Below are 26,581 nucleotides of genomic sequence, written 5' to 3'. Positions count from 1 at the left end.
CTTAATCATGGAAGACAGAGTGTGAAGATTGGAGTCTATTATTCTGGCTGGAGATCCACAATCAATGGTGTTCCACAACCATCGGTGCTGGGAACCCTGTTGTTAGTGATATAGAGTAATGATCTGGATTGAAATGGAGATAGGTGAATTACCAAGTTGGTGGTAAAACCAAAACTAGCGGAGTTATGGACAGAGTAAAGGACTGTCCAAGAATATAGAGGTTTACAGATATGGGCAGAGAAGTGGCAATTAGAGTTTAATCCAGGCAAATCAAATCAAGTTTAATTATCATTCTGACCATACATGGATACAGTCAAACGAGACAGCTCGGGTGCATAACATACATTCAAAATAATGAGAGGGAGAAAAAAACACAAGTGTGGAATGTTGTACTTTGGGAGGCCAAATGGCAGGAGAACACATACAGTTAGTGGTAGATCCCTTCACTGCATTGAGGTACAATGCAGAGGGATCTTGGGGTTCAGGGCCAGAGTTCACTGAAAGTGGCGTGTTGCCTTCACTGGTAGGGGTGTTGAGTATAAGTGTAAGTCATGTTGAGGCTATATAAAACTTTCGTCAGGCCATATTTATTGTGTACAATTGTGGTTGCTGCATTATAGGAAGGATGCCAAGATTGTGGAAAGGGTGCAGAAGAGGTTTACCAGAATGCTGCCTGGGGTGTATAAACTCTAAGGAAAGGGTGGACAAATTTGGGTTATTTTCTCTAAAGCATCTGAAGCTGAGGGGAGACCTGATAGAGGTTTTTAAAATTATGAATAGCATAGGTAGGATAGAGAGTCAGGAGCTGTTCCCCAGGTTAGAAATGTGAAACACCAGGGGACATGCTTTTAAGGTAGAAGGGGAAAGTTTAGAGGCATTGTGAGGGGAAGTTTGTATGCACAGAGTGGTAGGAGCTGGAATAGGGGAAGCAGGCACTTAGGGGGTTTTAAGAGGTTTTTAGATAGATGCATAAATATGAAAGGAGTGGAGGGAGGTGGGTGATACAAAGCAAGAGGACATTTATTATAAATTAGCATCACAATCAGCACAACATTGTTGACTGAATGGTCTGTCCAGTGTGGTTTGTTCTATACCCTATGATGAAATCCCATCTACCCGGGTTTGGAATCGAAGTTGTCCTTCTCCTAGACAGGTTGCCAACCAAGGCTGATGAGCCCAGCCTGCCCGCCCAGTTATACTGCTGGACACTCGGTCACGCCACGACTTAGTAAACTCAGTAAGAACAGGGACACCACGAGAAGGCGTTTCTATGGACACAGCAGTGTAGAAGAGTGACCCCTGCGTGGCAAAAGCCAAGCAGTGGTCCAATGGCGATCACTACATCCGGAAAGGAGAGGCTATGGGAGGCGCTTCACCTTCCTGAAGTAAAAGCAGTTCGTCCAACACAGGACTCACCTTTTCCCGGGATGGGTGATTACCCAGGACCCAGGGCACGCCCTTTTCTCAGTATTACCATCAGGTAGGAGGTACAGAAGCCTGAAGGCACACACCCAGCGATTCAGGAACAGCTTCTTCCCCTCTGCTGTCCAATTCCTAAATGGACATTGAAGCTTTGGACACCACCTCACTTTTTTTTTAATATACAGTATTTCTGTTTTTGCATGTTTTAAAAAATCTATTCAATATATGTAATTGATTTACTTGTTTATTTATTTTTATTATGTTTTATTTTATTATTATTTTTTTTTCTTTCTGCTAGATTATGTATTGCTTTGAACTGCTGCTGCTAAGTTAACAAATTTCACATCAGATGCTGGTGATAATAAACCTGATTCTGATTCTGATTACACTGCCCATTTTTAAACACCAGAGATGAACTAACCAACTGCATGCCTATTTCCTCTTACAAGGCATTTATTTTTGAAGCTGCTTAAAATATTTATAGCAGGTCCAGTCCCAAATGTACCAAATGTGTATGGAAAATGTTTCAATGAAGTGCGTTATTTCAAATTGTGTTGTTCTGGTCACACACAGGTGATGTACAAACCCCACAGTGCATATGAAAATCATTAACTTTTATAAGCAATCTCATACACACACACACACACACACACACACACACACACACACACACACACACACACAGAGGCACACACATACACGCAAAGCCTCATCTTGTATTCTTATTTGCCTTTCTTCCTAAGGCTGTTCACAGGCCAGACGGTGGTGCAGCCAGTTAGAATGCTCTACATAGTGCATCTGTAGAAACCTGCGATTGTCTTTGGTGACATATCAGTTCTCCTCATACTCCTAATGAAAGAAAGCCGCTGTCACAACTTCTTCGTAATTGCTTCAACATGTTGGGCCCAGAATAGATCCTCAGAAATGTTGACCCCCTGGAGCTTGAAACTACTTTCCCTTTCCACTTCTGATTCCTCATGGAGAACTGGTGTGTTCCCCGGATCTACCCTATCTGATATCCACAATTAATTCCTTAGTCTTACTGACTTTGAGTGCGCGGATGTTTCTGCGATACCACTCAACAAGCTGGCCTACCTCGCTCCTGTACGCCTCGTCACCATGTACTAATTTGTACTAATGCACTAATGTTGCCCACAATGGACATTCTTTTGCTCTCATTGTGTTCTTTCTTGTAAAAATTGTGCATAGTTTGTTTTTCCTGCTATGTCAAAATTTTATAGCTCTAAATTAGCATTTGTACTGAGCGTTACACTATTGGAACAGGCAAACGTTAAAACTAGAACAACACAAATTAGTTTTAAAAATAGGGAATTTACCAAATAAATTAATTTGAATATCCTTGAGCTAGGCAGCAGCAGATTGCAAGCAGCGACCATTAGTTTTGTTTGGAAAGGTCTGAAATATTATTAATCTGTACACTCTTGGTAAAACCATTGTTTTATGCACGTGAATTTCAGCTTGTGTAATGTGAAAGCAACTTTGCTAGGCATTAGATCCTGGGATTCATTTTTGCTGGAGACACTCGGAAGGGCACTTAAGGTTTTCTGATTCTTTCTCTTTGTATTTGTCAAAACCATGCGCCATCTACGAGGTCATTTTAAAGATTGCTGTTGGGAAATGAACTAAAGTTGATTCAGAACTGATTCAATAACTTACAGCTCAGGAGAAGCCCTTAAGGAAATCCATGAAATATAAATAGGATAGTAATCATACAAAAAGAGTGAAGAGCTGCCAGATAAATTCTCACCTCCAGGCTCCCATTTCTTAGGTTATCAGTGTGATTTTTCTTAGATAAATTTTAAAAAATGCCATAAGCCATAAAATCAACACAATGCCATACTTCTTAGCTGAGCCCCTGACATTGAAAGTATCTGTCACTGGTTTGACAAGGCAAATCCATTTATTATGTAAGATATTTTGTGGAACATAATAACAGCATTGCTGCTGAATGATAAGATTGCTGTCTTTGCTTTTTTTCTGCTCCTCCAATAACCGCAATCTATTTTGATATCCTTTGATTGGTGCTGATCTTGGAGTTAAAAGAGTAGAAAATTCTTTCCAGCTAAAACATCTTTTTTAGTTGGAGCTGAAGAAGTGAGTAGTGGAAATCAGCGATTATATAACTCATTGCTTTCTTGACTATTACGGCCATGATCAAGATTCCTGGTTTGACTCGTTTCCCTGAGCAAAAATTTCAAGCAAGACAGCAAGATGTTATTCCAGTGATAGCTTAACTCATTAACCACATATTTTCACCAAAATTCTTTTCCAATTTCTTAATGGAACTACAGCAACATTTTTTACCTTTAAAAATGTTAAGGTCTCAGAAAGATTGCAGTCTACATTCCTGATGTGTATTCTATCAGTTTCAGAATAGGCTCCTTTACAACTTGTAACAAGAAGTGGTGCTGCAGAAAAGCAGCTACCTCACAGCTCCACAGCTGATAGTGTTCATTGTCATTTTGGGGAGGGAAGTCTTTGCATATGTACCTTTTAAATTGCTATTTAATCACAGAAATATAAATATATATACCTTTGGACATTTCCTAAATGGACATTGAACCCATGAACACTACCTCACTTTTTAAATATATAGTATTTCTGTTTTTTGCACTATTTTTAATCTATTCAATAAATTTATTTATTTATTTATTTCTTCTTCTTCTTTTATATTATGTATTGCATTGACCTGCTGCTGCTAAGTTAAAAAAATTTCATGACACTTTCCAGTGTTAATAATCCTGATTCTGATTCTGATATACCTATCTATATATACTGTATATATAAATAAAGCCTGTTCAGGCACACCTAAGCTAGCATGTTCACAACCCACTATTATACTCTAATCATATCTTCAACAAAGAAGGAGGATCAAGAGCTAAGTGGTTGAAGATGCAGTTCTTGAACATAGCGGTGAGTGATTTCAGGCTTTTGTCCCTCCTGCCCGAACGTAGCAGTGGTAAATGGCATGGTCCAGATGGCGATCTTTGATGATAGATGTTGCCTTCTGGAGATGTTACCAATGGTGGGGAGGGATGTGCTTGTAATGTATTGGGCAGAGTCTACTGCTCTCTACAGATTATGATGCAACTTGTCAGATACTTTCCACTGCACATCTGTGGAGGTCCATCAGATTTAGAGTTTAAACTACCCTTTATAATTTTTTCTACTCTAATTTTAAAAACAATATCTCAGACCAGTTTAAGGGACAAATTTGTGGTGCCTTCAACAAATGCAGTCAACATTCTACTGTCGCAGATACAAATCATCCCAATCATCACTTTCAGCTTGTGAGATTAGATAGATTCTTCTCTGCAAGAATCACTTTCCTTTCTTCTTATTTCAAATAGAGGAAGTTTTAATATTCCTGTGAGCAGTTCTTGAGTACTTATTCACCAGAAAAAAACATACATTCAACAAAAATTATCCAAGAAAGAGCAGAATTAGAACAAAAAAAAGGTCTATTGTGATGCAATGCTAGGTGATCAAAGCATACTTATATACTTGAGGAGCTGTAGAGTCTTACAACCACAAGGGAAAGGATCTCCTGTGGCATTCAGTGGTGCACATCGGTGGAATCAGTCTGTTGCTAAAGGTGCTCCTCTGTTTGTCCAGTATGTCATGCAGGGGGTATCCATAATGCTCTGTAGCTTCTGCAGCATCCTCTTCTCAGACACAACCCCCAGGGAATTCATTTCCACCCCCAGAACAGAACTAGCCTTCCTGATGAACTTGTCGATCTTTTTGGCATCAGCTGCTCTCACCCTGCTGCCCCAGTGGACTACAGCATAGAATAGAATGCTGGCCACCACTGAGTCATAGACCATCTTCAGCATAGTACTGTAAATGTTGAATGACCAGACCCTCCTCAGGAAGTACAGTCGGCTCTGCCCCTTCTTGTACAGAGCCCCTGTATTTTAGTACAGTCCCGTTTATTGTCCAGGTGAGTTCCCAGGTATTTGTAGTCCCAGATAACTTCCACATCTGTTCCCTTGATGGAGATGGGAATGCAGGAGGTTTTCACTTTCCTGAGGTCCACCACCAATTAATTCTACACTAATCTCCTCTCAGTCCCATCAAATCCCAACCCCATCCACCGCCCCCCTCCACACCACACTAAATTCTACCATTCAACAACATATACAGTAGTGGGAAATTCACAATGGCCAATCTGCAGATCTGTGGGATGTGGGAGGAAACCCATGCATTCACAGGGAGAACATATTCGATCATTTTGATTTGAAAATACTTCAGTGGATCTTCTATAATCTGTTAGTTCTGTAGAAATTTCAAACTTCCCCCATTGGTTTTACCGGAGGCTGAAGTCAACGCTATCATGATAATCTCCATGACAACCTAAGGCAATTATATTGTCTGTGATCCATTTCATCTCATGACTGAGTCAAAAATATGCAATGCAAAACTGTTTGGAAATATTTACTGTGAATGGCAATGTAGACTGTGATTTGAAGCCAAGCCAAGCCAAGCCCTCTTTGACAGGAATGGACAACGTGTGTGGAAAGGAATTGCAGCCAACAGAGAATGTTCTTTGACTTGGACAGAGGATAATTTAATAATTTAGTGTCTCTATCTTCCTGATTGTGTGCTGAGTTAAAGGAAACTGGGAGGATGAGTGTATTAGCTCTGGAGGCTGCTATCAGAATATCTTTCAAGAAGGTGAATCCCTTGCAAGGCATCAAGCCTTGATTGTGTACCTGATTGGGCACAGAAAACCTGCGCTAACCAACTAGCAGGAGTGTTCGAGGACATCTTCAATCCCTCACTATTAGAGTCAGAGGTTCCCATCTACTTCAAAAGGGTGACAATCAAACCAGTGCCCAAGAAGAGCAGGATGAGCTGCCTCAATGACTATCACCCAATGGCACTCACATCTACTGTGATGAAGTGCATTGAGAGGTTGGTCATGGCTAGAATCAACTTCTGCCCAGTCAAGAACCTGGACCCACTGCAATTTGCCTTGGATCCCCTGGACTATTCCTACATCAGGCTGCTGTCTATTGATCAGAGCTCAGTGTTCAATACCATCATACCCTCAGTTCCAATCAACAAGCTCCAAATCCAAGGCCTCTGTACCTCTCTCTGCAACTGGATCCTTGACTTCTTCACTGAGAGAACACAGTTTGTGCAGGTCGGAAATAACTTCTCTTCCTCACTGACAGTCGACACTGGTTCACCTCAAAGATGCATGCTCAGCCCACTGCTCTATTTTCTCTGTACCCATGACTGTGTGGTTAGGCACAACTCAAACATCATCTATAAATTTGCTGATGGCACAAGTATTGTTGGCAGAATTTCAGGTGGTGACAAGAAGGTGTACAGGAGTGAGATCGTTCAGCTGGTTGAGTGGTGTCATAGCAACGACCTTGCACTCAACAACAAGGCTCGATTGTGGAATTCAGGAAGGGGGAGTTGAGGGAACAGTCCGTATTGAGGGGTGAGTCTGGTGCTGTGGTCAGAAGAGCAGAGAGGTGAAGAAGACTGCAGTGTTGATAGGAGATTCCTTAGTCAGAGGACTAAGATGAGGTTCTGTGGGTACGATAGAGACACCTGGATGGTATGTTGCCTCCCTGGTGCCAGGGTCAGGGGTGTCTCAGATCAGATCCATGCCATCCATGAGTGAGCAGCCAGAGGACTTGGTGCACATTGGCACCAATGACATAAGTAGACAAGGTGAGGAGGTCCTGAAGAGAGATTTTAAGGAGCTAAGTAGAAACTGAAAAACAGGACCTCTAGGGTAGTAATCTCTGGATTGCAGCCCTTGCCATGCACCAGTGAGGATAAGACTAGGATGATTTGGCAGGTGAATGCGTGGCTGAGGAACTGGAGTAGGGGGCAGTGGTTCAGATTTATGGATCGTTGGGAGATCTCTTCTGGGGAAGGTATGAACTGTACAAAAGGAAGGGTTATACCTGAACTTGAGGGGGAATCAATATTCTGCAGGCAGATTTGCTAGAATTGTTCAACAGGGTTTAAACTAATTTGGAAGAGGGATGAGAACTGGAGTGATGGTGCTGAGGATGAAGTAGTTGGTTTACAAACAGAGGCGATGTGTAGTGAGACCCCTAGCAAGAAGAGGCTGATGATCGGGCAAAATTGAAGTCAGCAGAATGAGTTGCAACATAAAAGGTGGACAAAATCAAAAAGAGTGAATACAGGACTGAAGGTGTTATATTTGAATGGCATGCGGTGTATGGAATAAGGTAAATGAACTTACAGCACGGCTACAGATTGGCACGTATGATGTTGTAGGCATCACTGAATCATAGCTGAAAGAAAATATTAGCTGGGAGCTTAACTTCCAAGGAAGCACAATGTATTGAAAGGACAGGGGGTAGGCAGAGGGGGTGGTATGGCTCTGTTGGTAAAAAAAGAAAGCAAATCATTAGAAAGAGGTGACATAGAGTTGGAAGGTGTTGAGTCATTGCAGGTAGAGCTAAGGAACTGTTAGGATAAAATGACCCTTATATAGACCCCCTTAAAAGTAGCAAGGGCGTGGTCTACAAATTATAATGGGAGATAAAAAAATGCATGCCAAAAGGGCAATGTTACAAATGTTATGGGGGACTTCAATATGAAGGGAGATTGGGAAAATCAGGTTGGTGCTAGATCCCAAGAGGAGGAATTCCTAGGATGCCCAGGAGATGGCTTTTTAGAGCAGCTCATGGTTGAGCCCACTAGGGGATCAGCTATTCTGAATTGGATGTTGTGTAATGAACTGGAATTAATTAGAGAGCCTAAGATAAAAGAACCCTAAGAGGCAAGTGATCATAATATGATTGAATTCACCCTACAGATTGAGAAGAAGAAGCTAAAGTCAGATGAATCAGCACTACAGTGGAGTAAAGGGAATTACAGAAGACACGAAACAGGAGTTGGCCAGAATTGATTTGAAAAAAAACAGTGAAAGGGACGTGTGCAGAGCAGTAAAGGCTGAAATTTCTGGAAGCAATTTGGAAAATGCAGAAGATATATACATCCCAAAAAGGAAGAAGTATTCTAAAGGCAAGATGACACAACCGTGGCTAACAGAAGTTAAATAAGTAAAGGCATCCATTAGTCTTGCGAGACCATGGATCTGTGCCTGGAAAGTCTTCACTCTCCAGGGCACAGGCCTGGGCAAGGTTGTATGGAAGACCAGCAGTTGCCCATGCTGCAAGTCTCCCCTCTCCACGACACCAGTGTTGTCCAAGGGAAAGGCATTAGGATCCATACAGCTTGGCACCAGTGTCGTCACAGAGCAATGTGTCATTAAGTGCCTTGCTCAAGGACACAACATGTTGCCTAGGCTGGGGCTCGAACTCACAACCTTCAGGTCGCTAGTCCAATGCCTTAACCACTTGACCACGTGCCCACTAACAGAAGTTAAAGCCAACATAAAAGCCAGCGAGGGCATATAATAGAGTAATAACTAGTGGGAAGTTAGAGGATTGGGAAGCTTTTAAAAACCAACAGAAAGCATTGAAAAACGTCATTAAGAAGGAAAAGATGGAATACAAAAGTAAGCTAGCCTATAAAATTAAAGAAGATACCAAAGTTTCTTCACATACGTAAAGTATAAAAGAGAGGCCAGCGTGGATATCAGACTGCTGGAAAACGATGCTGGAGAGGTAGTAATGGGGGACAAGGAAATGGCAGAGAAACCGAATAAAATATTGTGCATCAGTCTTCAACGTGGAAGACACTAGCAGTATGCTGGAAGTTCCAGAGTTTCAGGGGTTAGAAGTGTGTGAAATTGTCATGATTAAGGAGAAAATCTTTGGAAAAGTGACAGGTCTGAAGGTACTGTAGATAAATCACCTGATCTAGAATGTGTACACGTCAGGGTTCTGAAAGAGGTGGCTGAAGAGATTGCAGTGGCATTAGTAATGATCTTTCAAGAATCACTAGATTCTGAATAGTTCCCAGGAGAGTGGAAAATTGCAAATGTCACTCCACACTTCAAGAAGGGAGAGAGGCAGAAGAAAGGAAATTATTGGGCAGTTAGTCTGACCTCAGTGGACTCAATTGTTAAGGATGTGGTTTCGGGGGCACATGATAAAATTAGCCTCAAAGGAAAATCTTGCCTGACAAATCTGTTAGAATTCTTTGAAAAAATAACAAGCCAGATAGACAAAAGAGAATTGGTGGATGTTGTGTACTTGGATTTTCAGAAGGCATTTGTCAAGGTGCCACACATGAGGCTGCTTAACAAGTTAAGAAACAGAAACATAGAAAACCTACAGCACAATACAGGCCCCTCGGTCCACAAAGCTGTGCCGAACATGTCCTTACCTTAGAAATTGCTAGGGTTATCCATAGCCCTCTATTTTTCTAAGCTCCATGTACCTATCCAGGAGTCTCTTAAAAGACCCTATCTTATCCGCCTCCACCACCGTCGCTGGCAGCCCATTCCACGTACTCACCACTCTCTGAGTAAAAAAAAACTTACCCCTGACATCTCCTCTGTACCTACTTCCAAGCACCTTAAAACTTTGCCTTCTCGTGCTAGCCATTTCAGCGCTGGGAAAAAGCCTCTGACTATCCACACGATCAATGCCTCTCATCATCTTATTCACTTCTATCAGGTCACCTCTCATCCTCCTTCATTCCAAGGAGAAAAGGCCGAGTTCACTAACCAAGGCATGCTCCCCAATCCAGGCAACGTCCTTGTAAATCTCTTCTGCACCCTTTCTATGGTTTCCACATCCTTCCAGTAGTGAAGTGACCAGAACTGAGTACCTGTACGGTACTTCAAGTGAGATCTGACCAAGGTCCTATATGGCTGCAACATTACCTCTCGGCTCCTAAACTCAATCCCATGATTGATGAAGGCCAATGCACTGTATGCTTTCTTAACCACAGAGTCAACCTGCGCAGCAGCTTTGAGTGTCCTATGGACTCAGACCCCAAGATCCCTCTGATCCTCCACACTGCCAAGAATCTTACCATTAATACTATATTCTGCCATCATATTTGACCTACCAAAATGAACCACCTCACAATTATCTTGGTTGAACTCCATCTGCCACTTCTCCGCCCAGTTTTGCATCCCCTTGATATCCCGCTATAACCTCTGACAGCCCTCCACACTATCCACAACACCCCCAAACTTTGCGTCATCAGCAAATTTAGTAACTCATCCCTCCACTTCCTCATCCAGGTCATAAGTTAAGAGCCCATAACATTACAGGAAAGATACTGGCATAGATAAAATAGTGGCTGACTAGCAGGAGGCAAAGAGTGGGAATAAAGGGAGCCTTTTCTGGTTGACTGCCAGTGACTAGTGGTGTTCCACAGGGCTCTGGTAAATGTCAATGACTTGGATGATGGAATTGATGGTTTTGTTGCAAGGTTTGTGGATGATGCTAAAGCAAGTGAAAGGGCAGGTAGCTTTGAGGAAGTACAGAGGCTATGGAAGGACTTAGACAGATTAGAAAAATGGGCAAAGAAGTGGCAGATGGAATACAGTGTCAGGAACTGTATGGTCATGCACTTAAGTAGAAGAAATAAAAGGATAAACTATTTCATAACTGGAGAGAAAATTTAAAAATCTGAGGTGCAAAGGGACTTGGGATTCCTTGTGCAAGATTCCCCAAAGGTTAATTTGCAGGTTGAATCTGTGATGAGGAAGGCAAATGTGATGTTACCATGCATTTCAAGAGGACTTTGGCAGATGCAACTGTGCAGGTTGACTCTGTGGTTAAGAAGGTAAATGGTGTATTAGCCTTCATCAATCGTGGAATTGAATTTAGGAGCCAAGAGATAATGTTGCAGCTATATTCGTTATTCGTAAGGCCAGTGATGTTGTGGGGATGGAACTGGACTCTCTGACGGTGGTGTCTGAAAAGAGGATGCTGTCTAAGTTGCATGCTATCTTGGTCAATGTCTCCCATCCACTACATAATGTACTGGGTGGGCACAGGAGTACATTCAGCCAGAGACTCATTCCACCGAGATGCAACACAGAGCATCATAGAAAGTTATTCCTGCCTGCGGCCATCAAACTTTACCACTCCTCCCTTGGAGGGTCAGACACCCTGTGCCGATAGGCTGGTCCTGGACTTATTTCATAATTTACTGGCATAATTTACATATTACTATTTAACTATTTATGGTTCTATTACTATTTATTATTTATGGTGCAACTGTAACGAAAACCAATTTCCCCCCTGGGATCAATAAAGTATGACTATGACTATGACTATATAGGACCCTGGTCAGACCACACTTGGAGTACTGTGCTCAGTTCTGGTCGCCTCACTACAGAAAGGATGTGGAAGCCATAGAAAGGGTGCAGAGGAGATTGACAAGGATGTTGCCTGGATTGGGGAGCATGCCTTATGAAAACAGGTTGAGTGAACTCGGCCTTTTCTCCTTGGAGCGAGAGGATGAGAGATGACCTGATAGAGGTGTATAAGATGATGAGAGTCATTGATCGTGTGGATAGTCAGAGGCTTTTTCCCAGGACTGAAATGGTTGCCACAAGAGGACACAGGTTTAAGATGCTGGGGAGTAGGTACAGAGGTGATGTCAGGGGTAAGTTTTTTACTCAGAGGGTGGGGTGAGTGTGAGGAATGGGCTGCCTGCAACGGTGGTGGAGGCGGATATGATAGGGTCCTTTAAGAGACTTTTGGATAGGTACATGGAGCTATGGGGAAGACTAGTAATTTCTAAGGTAAGGACATGTTCGGCACAACTTTGTGGGCCGAAGGGCCTGTATTGTGCTGTAGGTTTTCTATGTTTCTATGACTAGAATATAAAAGCAAGGATGTAATTTTCAGGCTTTATAAAGCATTGGTGAGGCCTCACTTGGAGTATTGTGAGCAGTTTTGGGTCTCTTATCTCAGAAAGGATGTGCTGATGCTGAAGAGGATTCAAAGGAGGTTCACGAAAATGATTCCAGGATTGACCAGCTTGTCATACGAAGAGCATTTGATGGCTCTGGAACCATATTCAATGGAATTCAGAAGAATGTGGTGGGGGGGGGGTGACCTCATTGAAACCTATTGAAAACCTATTGAACGGTGAAAGGTCTTGATAGAGTGGATGTGGAGAGGATGTTTCCCATAGTGAGAGAGTTTAAGACCAGAGGACACAGCCTCAGAATAGAGAGGTGTCCTTTTAGATGAGGAGGAATTTCTTCAGGCAGAGAGTGGTGAATCTGTGGAACTCTTTGCCAGAGGCAGCTGTGGATGCCAAGTCTTTATGTATATTTAATGCAGAGGTTGATAGATTCTTGATTAGTCAGGGCATGAACAGACATGGGGTGGAAGGCAGGAGATTGGAGCTGAGAGAAAGAGTAATGAAATGGCGGAGCGCATTCGATGGGCCAAATCGCCTAATTCTGCTCCTATATCTAATGGTCCTGCATTCTTATATAAAAGAGGTATCTGGCCCAGTGAAATCCTTTATTACTTCAGCCAGCCTGTGTTTGTGCGCTTGTCATTTGAGTGATTGATTAGTGCTCTGGTGCCCTGGGAACACCCACCTCCTGGATTTCTGTGGGAATAATTCTTAGCCAAATGAAGTATCAAATAGCAGCTTGCCATTTCAAACGACAAAATGACTAACAGAAAATTGCCTGCAGTCTCCCTTTTACATTGATAACACAGTAGTTGACATGCATGTGAAATATATACCATACTAAATACAGTGATGGAGGAGTAATGTGTCAGCCGTGTTTTGCGATCTGTTTTTAAGACTGACAGTTAATATAATCTGTTTTATGACTGACAGTTAACATTCACTTTAGAAGAAAGACGAAGGCTGGCATTCAAATGCAGATTGAACGGAGACCGAAATGTTGAAGTTGCAATTTTTTTGGAGGCTGTATCTGATCTCTAAAGTGAATGTAACAAATCCCATGACCCTTTCCCAAAGAAGAGGGGTGTTATCTGAGGTTTTATTGCAAAATAATTATCCTACAGTTATTATCACTTCAACAGAATATTTGGTCACTTTCATATTGTTTGGTGCAAGTTAATTACCACATTTCCAACTTCTCAACAGTTTTGCACAAGTTCATGAAGTACTTTGGAATGCCCCAAAATTATTTTAAAAAGCACAATATAAATGCAAGCTATGTTTTTCTCCTTCTTTGACAGTGGTTTTATGAATGCATATCTTCAGCATCAATCTAACTCATCAGCTCCCTTACTGAAGCAATTACTATATTACAAAGCAATACAGGTTCAAATAACGAACCTGGAAGTGTTAGAATTAATGCTGCTCATTATTTTGAGATCTACACATGATAAGGATATACATAATTAAGGTCAACAGGTTATTACTAAAATCTTTGATAGACATCTTAAACCATTGGTAATGTTAACTGGAGGAGCAAATCTGTCAAAGCCTGTGCCAAGTGCAGATCTGGTGAGATTATTCTAAATGGTATCTGACATATTTAGGTGCGGAGAGGGTTGGATTACTAACTGTGCCACCTAAGTACACAAGTACTTACTTGCAGGACTTTGTAGGAACTGTACACGTGCAGCATATCCAGGAAACAATTGAACTGAGTCAGCTGTACTCTAGTGAAAATAAGGAAGATCCAAGAGTTGAATGTGAAATATAAGTCAAAGAAGTTTAATGAATTTGCGGTCTGTATTTTATAATATTTTCCAGGAGGGTAATTCATCAATTTAATTAGAAAGCACAAAACAATCCAACAATTGACACTGACTTGTGCAAGAATGAAGAAATTTAATCTTCTGTTTGCATTGACTAGCAGCTGTCTTCCTTTTATTCAAATGAGGATGAAGTGCCAAGGTAATATTTAATGGCAGCATGATGCTGGGTAAGACCAAACACTGAGAAGCTTCACAAGAATGATTTTGGGAATGAAAGGCTTTACATATGGGGAACTCTTGATAGCTCCAGGTCTGGACTCAGTGGAATTCATAAGAATGAGGGAAAGTTCTCATTGAAACCTACCTGATTCTGAAAGGCCTAGATAGAGTGGACATGGAGAAAATGTACCCATGAGAAGAAGATTGCAGGATCAGAGGACACAACCTGAGAATAAGGGGACTTCCCTTTGGAACAGAGGTAAGAAGGAATGTCTTCCCCCAGAGGGTGGTGAATCTGTGGAATTTATTGCCACAGAAGGCTGTGAAGGCCAAGCCTTTGGGTGTATTTAAGGAGAGATTGATCAGTTTTTGATTGGTGAAAATTTGAGGATGATGGAAGAACATTGTTGTTTCTTTCCACGCCTTGTGGCGCATCGGGCAACAACCTTGCCATTTCTTTAGCATCTTGTCTATTTTGTTTACAAATTGCAAGCTTGCCGCTCAACCCAGGACAGATGAAAAACATGCAAGGAGCCGGCTGGGTTCGAACCAGGGACCACTCGCCTCGAAATCTGGTGCAAGTGCCACTATCCCACGGCCAGCTTTATAGAAGAATGGGGTTGGAAATAAAAGAAAATTAGCCATGATTGAATGGCAGAGTAGACTTGATGGACTGAATGGTCAAATTCTACTCCAATATCTAAAGGTCCTAGCATTCACAAAGGCCAATATCTTCTCTTCACCGGCACTATAAAATCCTTTCATAAATCTGTAACAAATGCATTCTTTCCTGATAGCGATGACTCTCAGGCCAGCTATCTTAGTGTTTATTTAGTTTCTGTACAACTCAGTTGGGAGAGTGTTAGACTAAAGATCTCAAGGCCTCTGGTACTTCTCAGCACTGATACTTGTGTATAGGAGGTGTAGCTCTGTGGGACAGCATTTGATAGTTGGGCAAGAGATGTCTGATTCAAATCTGGGTACACTCTCACCAATCTTGATAGGGTGAATGCAAGCAGTTTTTTCCCCTCAGGTTGGGTCAGACTAGAGGTCACAAATTTAGAGTGAAAGGGGAATCAAAGAGGGAGCTTCTTCACTCAGAGGGTGGTACAAGTGTGGAACAAGCTGTCAGTGGAAGTGGTGGATACGGGTTGAATTGTAACATTTAACAGAAATTTAGATAGGTACATGGATGGGAGGGGTTTGGAGGGACATTATCCAGGTATGATTTGATGGAACTAGGGAGAAGATTATATTGGTGTGGACTAGATGGGCCAAAGGGCCTGTTTCTGTAATACTCTTTGACTGTAATCATCACTAAAGGTAGTAGGACAGTTCTTTATTTGAAGACAGCAAAGCATTTCTATAGAATTAGCTTGTAAGGTTAGTGTTCTTTATTTGTACCTAGGTAATTTTCCCTTGTAAGTAAGTAACTTGGGAACGTGTACATGAGAAAATCGATCTGCCTAATCCTGGTCTGTAGGAAATATTGTGGCTGGAATTTCATTCTATTCTAATTGCCCAAGTATGCTAAAGTAGTGCTGTGTACAGAACCCATGCTCGTGTTTCCAGGTCCTGCACGTTTTGTGTTCTTCCTGTGTGCAGAATCCATGCTCGTTTTTCCAGGTCCCGCATGTTTTGTGTTCTTCCTGTGTGCAGTTTGGCCTTTGGTTTATGTTGGCACAGATACAATGAAAAGCTTTTAATTGCATGCCACCTAGACAGATTATGTACATTGAAGTGGTACAAAAGAAAAACTAATGCAGAACATAATGCTGCAGTTACAGAGAAAGTGCAGTGCAGGTCAACAAAGTGTGAGGATTACAGTGAGGTAGATTGAGAGATCAGGAGTTCATCTTTATTGTAGAAAAGGTCCACTCAAGGCTCTGGACAGTGAGATAGAAGCCATCCTTGACAGTTACATAGAAGCGAGGGGTTCCAGAACGAGGGGTCACAGTTTGAGGATAAAGGGGAAGCCTTTTAGGACCGAGATTAGGAAAAACTTCTTCACACAGAGAGTGGTGAATCTGTAGAATTCGCTGCCACAGGAAACAGTTGAGGCCAGTTCATTGGCTATATTTAAGAGGGAGTTAGATATGGCCCTTGTGGCTACGGGGATCAGGGGGTATGGAGGGAAGGCTGGTGCAGGGTTCTGAGTTGAATGATCAGCCATGATCATAATAAATGGTGGTGCAGGCTCGAAGGGCCGGATGGCCTACTCCTGCACCTATTTTCTATGTTTCTATGTGTTTAAGCCGTCCTTGAGTGGTGGTAAATGTTCTCAGTCATTTGTATCTTCTGCCTGATGGAAGTGAGAAGAGAGAATGATGGGTGGGGAGGTCCTTGTGTATATTGGCAGCTCTCCCTGAGGCAGTGGGAAGTGAAGACAGAGTTAATGCAGGGAGGCTTGTTTGTGTGATAGTCCGGGCTGTGTTCACAAATCTCTGGAATTTCTTGCTGCCTTGTATGGAACAATTGACAATTGATGTACCAAACTGTTACGTATTTGGAAAGGATGTGTTCTACAAAGGTGCATCTGCAAAAATTGGTGAGGGTCTTGGCTATAGGGTCTTGGCTGAGGCCTTCTAAGGAAGCAGAGGTGTTGGTGTGATTTCTTGTTTATATAGTCCACATGGCCGAACCAGGGCAAATTATTGATGACATTTACATCAAGGAATGTGAAGCTGTCAATCATTTTTACCTCAGAACTTTTGATTTTCTCTCCCTACAAGTACAGATGGTTTACCATGTGCCATATGCCTGTTTAATTGGTCGGACATTACCTGAAATCAAGACTCCAGTTGCCAAAGAGAGGCTGACTACACCACAGATGGAATTTTGTGGATACATAGCTGTACAAAAGGATGACAAACATCCCATCAACACTCACAAACCTAACTGTGCAGCAACATGATAACTGGAGTCTTTATTTCAATTGCAGCACAATCTAAAGCCATCTAAAGTCTGGGTGCCTCAGTGAAAGCTCAGATTTCAGCAGGTAAGTTCGGACATTAGCCAACATAGGTTTGGATTGCAATATTCAAAGAGGATTTGAGAGTGTCATGGTGCTTGTTTAACCCATAGCCCAAAGACTGACTGAATGCCTGGATGATCACAGCTCCAAACTCATGGAAGAAACAATTGATATGAATATTGAAAGTTAGTTGATTGATTGAGACCCCCTGCCAATCATCTTGGACATTTGGTGTATAATGACAGCATCCCTACTGAGCATTAGTCAGCCCTCTTTGTCAATGATAACTTTCACAAACCAAATATTGCCCTTCACCATTACTGGTTAGCTGGTAGCTGAGGTTGCTGTGATTGGCTTGATGCTTCAGCCTGAAACTGCCCATTCAGGCCAGGACTTCCTGGAGTTCATCCTATGTGACATCTTCTAACTCATTTTCTATAAAAGAGCAGCCCTCCTCTAGCCTCCAAAAGGCGGCGTCTATCATTAAGTACCCCCACCATCCAGGAATTCTTCTCCTTGTTACTAGCAGGAAGGAGGTACAGGAGCCTGAAGGCACACACTCAATGATTCAGGAACAGCTTCTTCCCCTCTGCCATCTGATTTCCAAATGGACAATGAATCCAGGAACACAACCTCACTACTTTTTTTATTTCTGCTTTTATGCTACTTATTTAACTTAACTATTCATGTACATATATTTACAGTAATTCACAATTTGTTTTTCATTGCCATCATGTATTGCATTGTACTGCTGCTGCAAAGTTAACAAATTTCACGCCATATGCCGGTGATATTAAACCTGATTCTGAGCTGGGGCGTGGGGACATGAGATGACATCGTGTAGGAGGGACTTCTCTAGTTGAATGAGTAATAGGTTAAATAGTAACGATGCTTTAAAATTAGCTATTCTGTTTGGTCAGTTGTTCTTTAGCAGATAACTACCCTCAAGCAAAACTGAAACAGTTCCATCACAGCTGATTTATTATCCCTGTCTGATTTATTAATTATAATACACTTCAGAAGTACCTCACCAGCACTAAAGAAATTTATGGCACTCCAAGGTCATGGAAGGCCCCAACCGAATATAACTCATTCTGCTCCTGCCTCCCAGGATACTAGGCATCACTGTAACATTCTTTGTCAAGAGCCGTGCTCTATGTGAATTGGCCAGCCCTGACTCCTTACAATTTGAACAAGCAGTTGCCTCATCTGAAGGGCTGGAGAAATGCATGCTGAACTTCTGTGAATGCCTGCTCTGCTTTATAGATAGTGAGTCTGTGGATTCTAACTTGCTGTGTTCTAGGAAGTTGGGGAAACAGGAAAATTTTGTTAATAATTTAAGACCATTTTGACATGAAATATTAATTGATTTTCTCTCCATAGATACAGACCAACTGTAAGTATTTCCATGATTTATGCTTAATTCAGATTTGCAGCATCCAAAATATTGTGCTATGGTGATTTTGATACTGACTTAATTATACATGTGGACAAATGGACCACAGGGAATGAAGCCTGACTGTTTTATAGCAGACAACTCTCAGCCTGAATCAAGGTCTTGACTTGAAACACGCTGATCACCCCACTGCCTGACCCACTGAGTTCCTCCAGCAATTTGTTTCCTGATGCTGAACAGTCTAAGTACTTTGCTCTTCGGAACTGAAATAGCATATGAGAATTATGCAAAGCACCTGTTACCAGGCAATTGATTGATGCACATGATTAGCCATATGTTCTGTGATTGATTTAACTGAATTCCACTTGAGCTGCTGATTGGAAAAACAATGATCACTTTGGAATGCAAATTTAAAGGCTCAAGCACCAGTCCAAACATAACTGATCTTATTAATCATCACAAGAGAAGGGTCATCAAAATCAGAAGTTTGACAGAGACATAATCGTTTTAACATGTATTTCTGTTTCAAATGGAGGTATTTTTCAATCTAACAGAAAGTAATTCGGCCAAGCCCAAATCATCAGTGTAAGTTAGGGTAGGCTTTTAATCACAAAATTTCAAGGTTCATGATGTAAGTATTTTGTTTAACTCATTTTTTATCAGTATAGGTGACACTGGACAATACATTTTTTCATAAGTGCTGCTTCCTCAGAATTCTTTTTGTTTATTGTAGACTGCTTAAAGCTGAACACAAATATAATTTCAGACCACTTGTATCACATAGGGATTGCATAGTGCTGCTTAAGTACCCAACAATAATCAGCCAGTATTGATGGATTCCAGTATCCCTGATACTGTTTCTCCATGACCACAATGTCCTGGTGAAACCTTTCACCGTGCTCGTCACCGACAGTGTCAAGGTTTGCAGGGGAGAGTCTAAATGGGAATGCAGAAAATGAATCTATTGCGACATATTTCACTTCATGGTTTTGTGTGCTTGAAGCATGTTGTCAACCAGCCGTATGTAGTTTAGTGCTCTGTAGTTGCCAAGAAAATTTTCAACAACATCCTTGAATACCTTCCATGTGATTTTATTTGGTCCCACTAGAAGTTCTTCAAATTGCCTTTCATTGATGACCTGCTTGATTTGTGGACCAATAAAAATGCCTTCCTTAATGTTGGCATCAGTTATTCTGACTTGAATTATGAATTGAAATAACAAACATAGGCCATTTCAAAAAAAAGTTGCATGATAGTTGCATTGTGATTTTTATACTCAGCAGCCCAAATCCATAAGATACATCCAAAAGTATTCAGGATGCAAAATCTTTGACGTTCAGTGTAATTTAAGGTCGTAGTTTTCTTTAAGTTATCTGGATTATTTTGTGTAATGTGGCCGAGGCAAGCAGAGAATTTTTGACCATGTGGGATTGTTGCAAATGGGAATAAAAAGAAATATCATTACTGTTTATTTTACAAAAACTTTCAACAATTTTAATTCAAATTTTAATCTTTAGAAAGTCACCAAGCAACAAATAAGATGGCAGTAATCAAGTAACAAACTTCAACACTCTGCTTAATTGCTGACAGAGGCAGTGTGTAAAATAAATGTTGTGGCAATGGTATGACTCTGGTTTCCAGTCCAATCCATGCTCTTTACAGGAAAACCACAACAGTACATCAGCTTTCATCAGGCAGAAGATTCAAACAGATTTTCAACAAAGACCCAGGCCAATCTCTATTCCTCAAGCAACATCACAAGAAACAGGTTATTTGGTGATTATTCTACTGGCTGCTTATCAGATCTTGCTGTGTTCTATGTCTGATTGTTCCCTCATTACAACACTGCACTGGTACTTTATTGATGATAAACTGGATTGGGACATTCCGAGATCATTATGCTGTGTAAATATTTATTTTTTGCATTAATCCTTTTCATTCAGCTTTGTGAAAAAAATCGATGGCTGCTCTTTGAAGATGGAATGGTTAGAAAAACTCAGGGTTGTCTGTTAGCTTTTAAAAACGAGCCTCAAAAAGCAAAGTTACATTCTTGTTCAGGATAGGCTATGAACTATTGCCAAAAATTTGCCATCAGCTGGATATTAGATCAATGAAGGGGAAGAGCTCAGGAGATGTGAAGGGGAGGCAGTATTCACTGAAGTTTATTGTTTATTGAGATACAGCATGGAGTAGGCCCAGATCTAATCCAGGTCCCCGATCTAATCCAGGCCAAATCACGAGACAATTTACAATGACCAACCAGTATGTGTTTGGATCTCGGGAGGAAACCAGAGCACCCAGAGGAAGCTCACACAGTAACGAGGAGAACGTACAAACTTCTTACAGGCAGTGATGGGAATTGAACCCTGGTTGCCTGTAAGGCAGACATCCCACCTCTCCTGGAAGTTCCGGGAGTCTCCCACATATTAATAGTGGCTCCATGATGCCTGCAAGTTATATACAATATCACAGAAATCAATTTTTTTTGAGAGCGAGCAAGCGTGAGAGAGAAAGCAAAAGAGAAAGCATGACAGAGCGAGAGAGAGAGAAAGCAAGTGAGAGCGAGAGAGAAAGCAAGCAAGAGTGACCACGAGAGAGAGAGAGACAGCGAGCGAGAGTGCGCCATGGGAGAGTGTTCCAAAAAAAGAAAATATAAAACGTACGTCACCCCAGACTACACTAAAGTGTACCCCTGCCTAACAGGGGTCAAAAATAATGACAGTGTTGTGAGCTGTGCTGTTTGCAACAGTGACTTTTCTATTGCCCATGGTGGGTTAAAATGTAAAAGACATGTTGAGGTGAGTTTAACAGGTGTCATTCGTTCATTAGTATAGCTAATGTTATTTAAACTAGCTGGCTAGCTGCTAAGGAGCTACCCTATTACAAACATCCCACCTCTCCCGGAAGCTCCAGGAGTCTCCGGCAAATTGATGGTGCTACCTCCCTGAAATGAGTTTTTGCAGGGTGGGATGTCTGGTAAGGCAAATTGTTGTTCTAACCACTACACCACTGTGCCACCTGCAATGTGTTTAATTCACTGATACTGTAAACCGTGTGGATGTCAAATAGGATGGTAGCCGATTATAACACATGGGAGTGGGGTGGTTGTGTGAGGGTGGCTCCAAGGGTAGTCATGTGGAACAGATGTTACTGTGTTTCTCTGGATATGACAGTGGCTGGTGGTCTAAAGTAAGGTCATCCTCACATCTCCGTAGTTCATTATTTATCTTTTGGATCCTGCAACTGATACTTCTATATTTGTGCATCTATAGGAAAATGCAGGATTATCCTGATTTAACTATCCATAGGTCAACAGGAAACAAGGACATTTCTGACTCAGCAGACTCTTTCAAAGAATAAGATGCTAACTTTGCACTGTGAAGAAACAGTGCTCTATTCAAGAGAGGGAAGGTCCGAGGGCAAGGTCTTAACAACATTTTCAAAAACCACTCACTTTCAACAGCTGAAATACAAGGTTTTGCTTCAAATCTAGACAGAATACAGTTCTTTAGATGTGGATTTTTATGCAGAATCACATTTAGATGCTCTGCCAGGCCACCACAGGCTGCAAGGAAGGAGAGTTTACCTGAGCTGTGCAGCGTGAGATTGCCTGAGCTGTGCAGTGTGAGATTGCCTGTGCTGTCTGGCCCCATAACTAGGCAATGGCTGCTGCAGCCTGACCAAACCCTCCGACTGGAGTGTCTGTGCTGCCTTGCCAGTGACTGCTCAGATAAGATAGATGTGGGGAGGCCACTCCCAATGTATACAGTAGTGACCATTCTCTGAATAGGGACAAGCATTATGTCAGTGTGATTACAGCCAGCATCATGCCTTCTCTACCGCTGTCATCTGGGGCACTGGGTGTCAAACATTGCCAGCTGTGAAAGATCAGGGTACTTTGAAGCATGCAGAGATCAAGGTAAAGTAAGAAAGCTTTACTGCCATCATTATTGGAGCATCCTGCAGTGATCATATCAAATATTGAATTTACACTTCAGTACTTCTAAGGTGATTGTAGTAGAAAGGTCACCTCAATTCACACCCAAACCCTTTGACTTTGCAAAAGTTAAATGGGTCACAAGTGTTTAGATGTCAAAACTGGTGACCATTGTTTGTAGCCTCTGTGCTTTGGTTGGTAATTCCTGACCCAAATTACTGAACACTTCTCCATGTACAGAAATAAAGTACACAGACTAAAGAAACTTTGCTGCCTTCCCTGTATCACAATTACATCCTTTGTTAGGTCGGAAGGCCAGAATGCTAAAGATTATTGTTTGATGAGCAATGTTGATATGGGCTCTGGAGCAGATGATGGGGAGGTGAGAGTTGAAGATATGATCTTAAAGGCACAAGAAAAATAGGAAAAATAGAAAAAACAGACCCCTCAAGCCTCTCCTGTCATCCACTACAATCTTGACCGACCTGCCTCATTTCATCTTCTGAGCCAGTTCTCTCAAGCCCCCAATTCTGTAACACTTTAAAATTTTAACTAATTCCTCTTTACGTAATGATCCAGCCTCCACAAAATTTTGGGGGAAGGAAATTCCAGAAATTCACCATCCTCTGGGAATATGTTCCAACATATCTCTGTCTTCACTGCTCTTATAACCGTATCTCCTTGTTTCAGATTCAACCATTAGCTGCAACATCTCATCATGCTGCTGAAGGATCTTACCTGTTTCATTAAGGTCACCCCTCATTCTTCTAAACCCCAAAGAATAATGATCTAATTTCTTTCATTGCCCTTGATTGACTGCCTCCATTGTCAACCATCTATACTTAGAAAGAGGGATCAAACCTGTGTGTAGGACTCCTTTTGGGGCCTCACTAGTACCCTGTACAAATGAGGCAATATTCTCCTGTTTCTAAACTCTACCCTCCTTGAAAAAATGGTCAATATGAATTAGCCCTTGTATACATTTGCTGCACTTCCTTGACAATGTTTTGCAATTCGTGGACCAAATCACTTGGCTCATTTTGTACTTTGCCTATTTCCATTCTTTTTCCATTCAGACGATAATTTGCATTTCATTGCTATAAGTATGCATGGCCCCACACTTGCCCACATTAAACTCCGTTTGCCAAATTTCCCCAACTTGCTCGACCCTTTTTTTTATGTTATTACAACACTCTGTCATTTCCTCCAGGTCACTGATACAAAATGCAAATAATTGAAGGCCAAGAGCTGAATTTTGAGGCTCTCCACCAGATGCATCCATCTAGCCTGAAAAAAAAATCAATTTATTCGACTCAGTAACCGGTCCATGCTAATACACTTCCTTAATACATCAGCTTTTACCTTGTGCAGCAGCCTTTTCTATAGCAGCTTGTCAAATGTCATCTGAAAATTCAAATACCCTGCATCTGCCTTCAACTCGGCTAGTTACATTCTCAAACAACTCGATCAAATTTTTAAAACAGAATTTACTTTTCATAAACCCACAGTGATTTGGTTTGAATATATTAAATGACTAACTATTACTTTGTCGATTATATACTCTGGCATCTTGCTGTCAACAGATGTTAAGCTGACAACGTAGAGTTGTTTTTTATCTTCCTCCATTCATGAACAATGGAGTCACATTTGTAGTTTTCCAATTCATTAACATCTTCCAAGAACTTGGTGAGTTTTGAAAAATCTGAACCAATGGCATCACTATCCCTGTGGTTGCTTATTTAACCTGTGAGTGCAGGCCATTGGAACTTGGCGATTTATCTGTTTTTAATCCCATTAGTTTTTCTTTTTTTTTCTCTTTAAATTTTTTATTGCAATATTTATAGAGGTCTTCTTGTAAACAAATCAGATGATGCAAATCTTATTAGTGACATCCAATGCATCATAGTCTGGGGACAGGCGTACATAGGCTTTCTTCACACCATCAACCCTGGTAAGTGTGTTGACTTTGGCTGCATCAATATCATACAGTTTCTTAACAGCCTGTTTGATTTGGTGCTTGTTGACTTTTATATCAACAATGAAAACCAAGGTATTGTTGTCCTTAGTTTTCTTCATAGCAGACAGTGGTGAGAGAGAATTTAATAATAGCATAATGGTCCAACTTGTTCCTCCTGGGAGCACTCTTTCTGGGATACTTGGGCTGCCTTCTCAATCTGAGTGTCTTTGGTCATCTGAAGGTAGCTGTTGTCCTAATTTTCTTCCGCCTGTGACTGTGAACACCTTTCAAAATAGCCTTCGTAACCTTCAAGGCTTTAGATTTAGCTTCAGTTTTGGCAGGGACAGCTTCCTTCTTCACCTTCGGAGCCATCTTAGGAAAAGAGCAATCCCATTAGTTTTTCATTGGCTTTAGAGTCCTGTGAAATTATTACACTTTTCTGCCTCTGTGCCAAGGCTTGGCTATTAATTTTCCTAATGTGGATCTCTCTAACAACTCCTTCCATGACAGCTTTGTTCCACCAATATACGAGGGGTGATTGATAAGTTTGTGGCCTAAGGTAGAAGGAGTCAATTTTAGAAAACCTAGCACATTTATTTTTCCTACATTTACACACTTAGTCCAGCGGTCGTGGAGCATACGGATCCCTTCTTTGTAGAAGTTGGCATCTTGGAGCCCCAGAAGTGGTCTAGCAGGGATGATTGATAAGTTTGTGGCCTAAGGTAGAAGGAGATGAGTTATTAACTTCAAACTTTCTGCATTTTCACTCAAAGAGTTGAACTGCACGTGCATGTAACGAGAGCTGTATAACTCATCTCCTTCTACCTTAGTCCACGATCTTATCAATCACCCCTGCTGTGGATCACTTCTACAAAGAAGGGATCCATATGCTCCACGACCGCTGGGCTAAGTGTGTACATGTAGGAGGGGACTATGTTGAAAAATAAATGTGCTAGGTTTTTAAAAATTGACTACTTCTACCTTAGGCCACGAACTTATCAATTGCCCCTTGTATTACCTGCAGAACCAGAGCAACCAACACAATTGATCACTGTTATACCACCAGCAAGAATACCCACACTTTGGAAAGTCCAGTCACTTACACTTCTACTCCCAGGGTGTAGGCAAAGACGAAAAACCACAGTACCAGTGGTCAAGGGAGGCAGTGGACACCTTCAAAATGAGATGCCTCAAAAAGGCACCATTCATCGTTAAGGAATGCCATCACCCAGGACATGCCCTCTTTTCATTGCTACCATCAAGGAGGGCGTACAGGAGCCTGAGGATACACACAATGTTCAGAGACAGTTTTTGCCCTTCCATTATCAGATTTCTGAATGGACAATGAACCCATGCACTCTACCTCACTTTCTTTTCTTTACTCTACTTGTTGCACTACTTATTGAATTTAAATTTATATATATATATTTCTTATTGTAATTAATAATTTTTATTATGTGTTGCAATATACTGCTGTCACAAAAAAATAAATCCCATGATGTACGACAATGATATTATACTTGGTCCTGATTCTGATTCTAATTCTGGTTGATCCTCATTCTGATTCTGGTTCTACTGCAGCCCCTAAGCTCTTGGATGTGCCGTCTCCATCTCTTCTATTATATGAGAAGCTCTCTCTGCGAAGTGGGGTACACTTGTTTTGGCAATGCTCCATAAAAGCCTTAAAAACTTTGGAATGCCAGTCAGCTGTGAATGGAGGCATGCACAAATGAACTTTAATTTGTTTAACATTAAATGCTTATGGAATTCTTCATGAATGTGTGCGAGGGTGACATAACTGCCTACTCAATTTATTTTCATATTCCAGAAGCACTTCTCCAATTTAAACGCACATTTTTCCAGCAACATCAGATTCCTTGAGCATCAATGAAGCAAAATCTAGAGCTTTAGTTGCAAAACACATGCGGCCACTTCCCTTTATGTTTTTGGAGGAATTTCAGAGTGATGGTGCCCTGCTGAATTTTTCAGTGACCATGCTTTCTTGTATCCAGAATGGGATGATTTTTATGACTCTATTATCCTGCTATTGAGTTTGGAAATCACATAGCAGTCAACACACTCA

The 26,581-nt window shown here is 41.4% G+C and overlaps 1 pseudogene; it reads right to left on the bottom strand.

The window, feature by feature from the left end:
• Positions 1-24,389: 24,389 nt before the first annotated feature.
• Positions 24,390-24,876, bottom strand: LOC140212360 (large ribosomal subunit protein uL23-like; annotated as a pseudogene).
• Between the last annotated feature and the right edge of the window lie 1,705 nt (positions 24,877-26,581).

The sequence above is a fragment of the Mobula birostris genome, chromosome 19 (genome assembly GCF_030028105.1).
Source record: "Mobula birostris isolate sMobBir1 chromosome 19, sMobBir1.hap1, whole genome shotgun sequence".
NCBI classification, from domain to species: domain Eukaryota; kingdom Metazoa; phylum Chordata; class Chondrichthyes; order Myliobatiformes; family Myliobatidae; genus Mobula; species Mobula birostris.
This window is presented reverse-complemented; position numbering and strand designations above follow the sequence as displayed.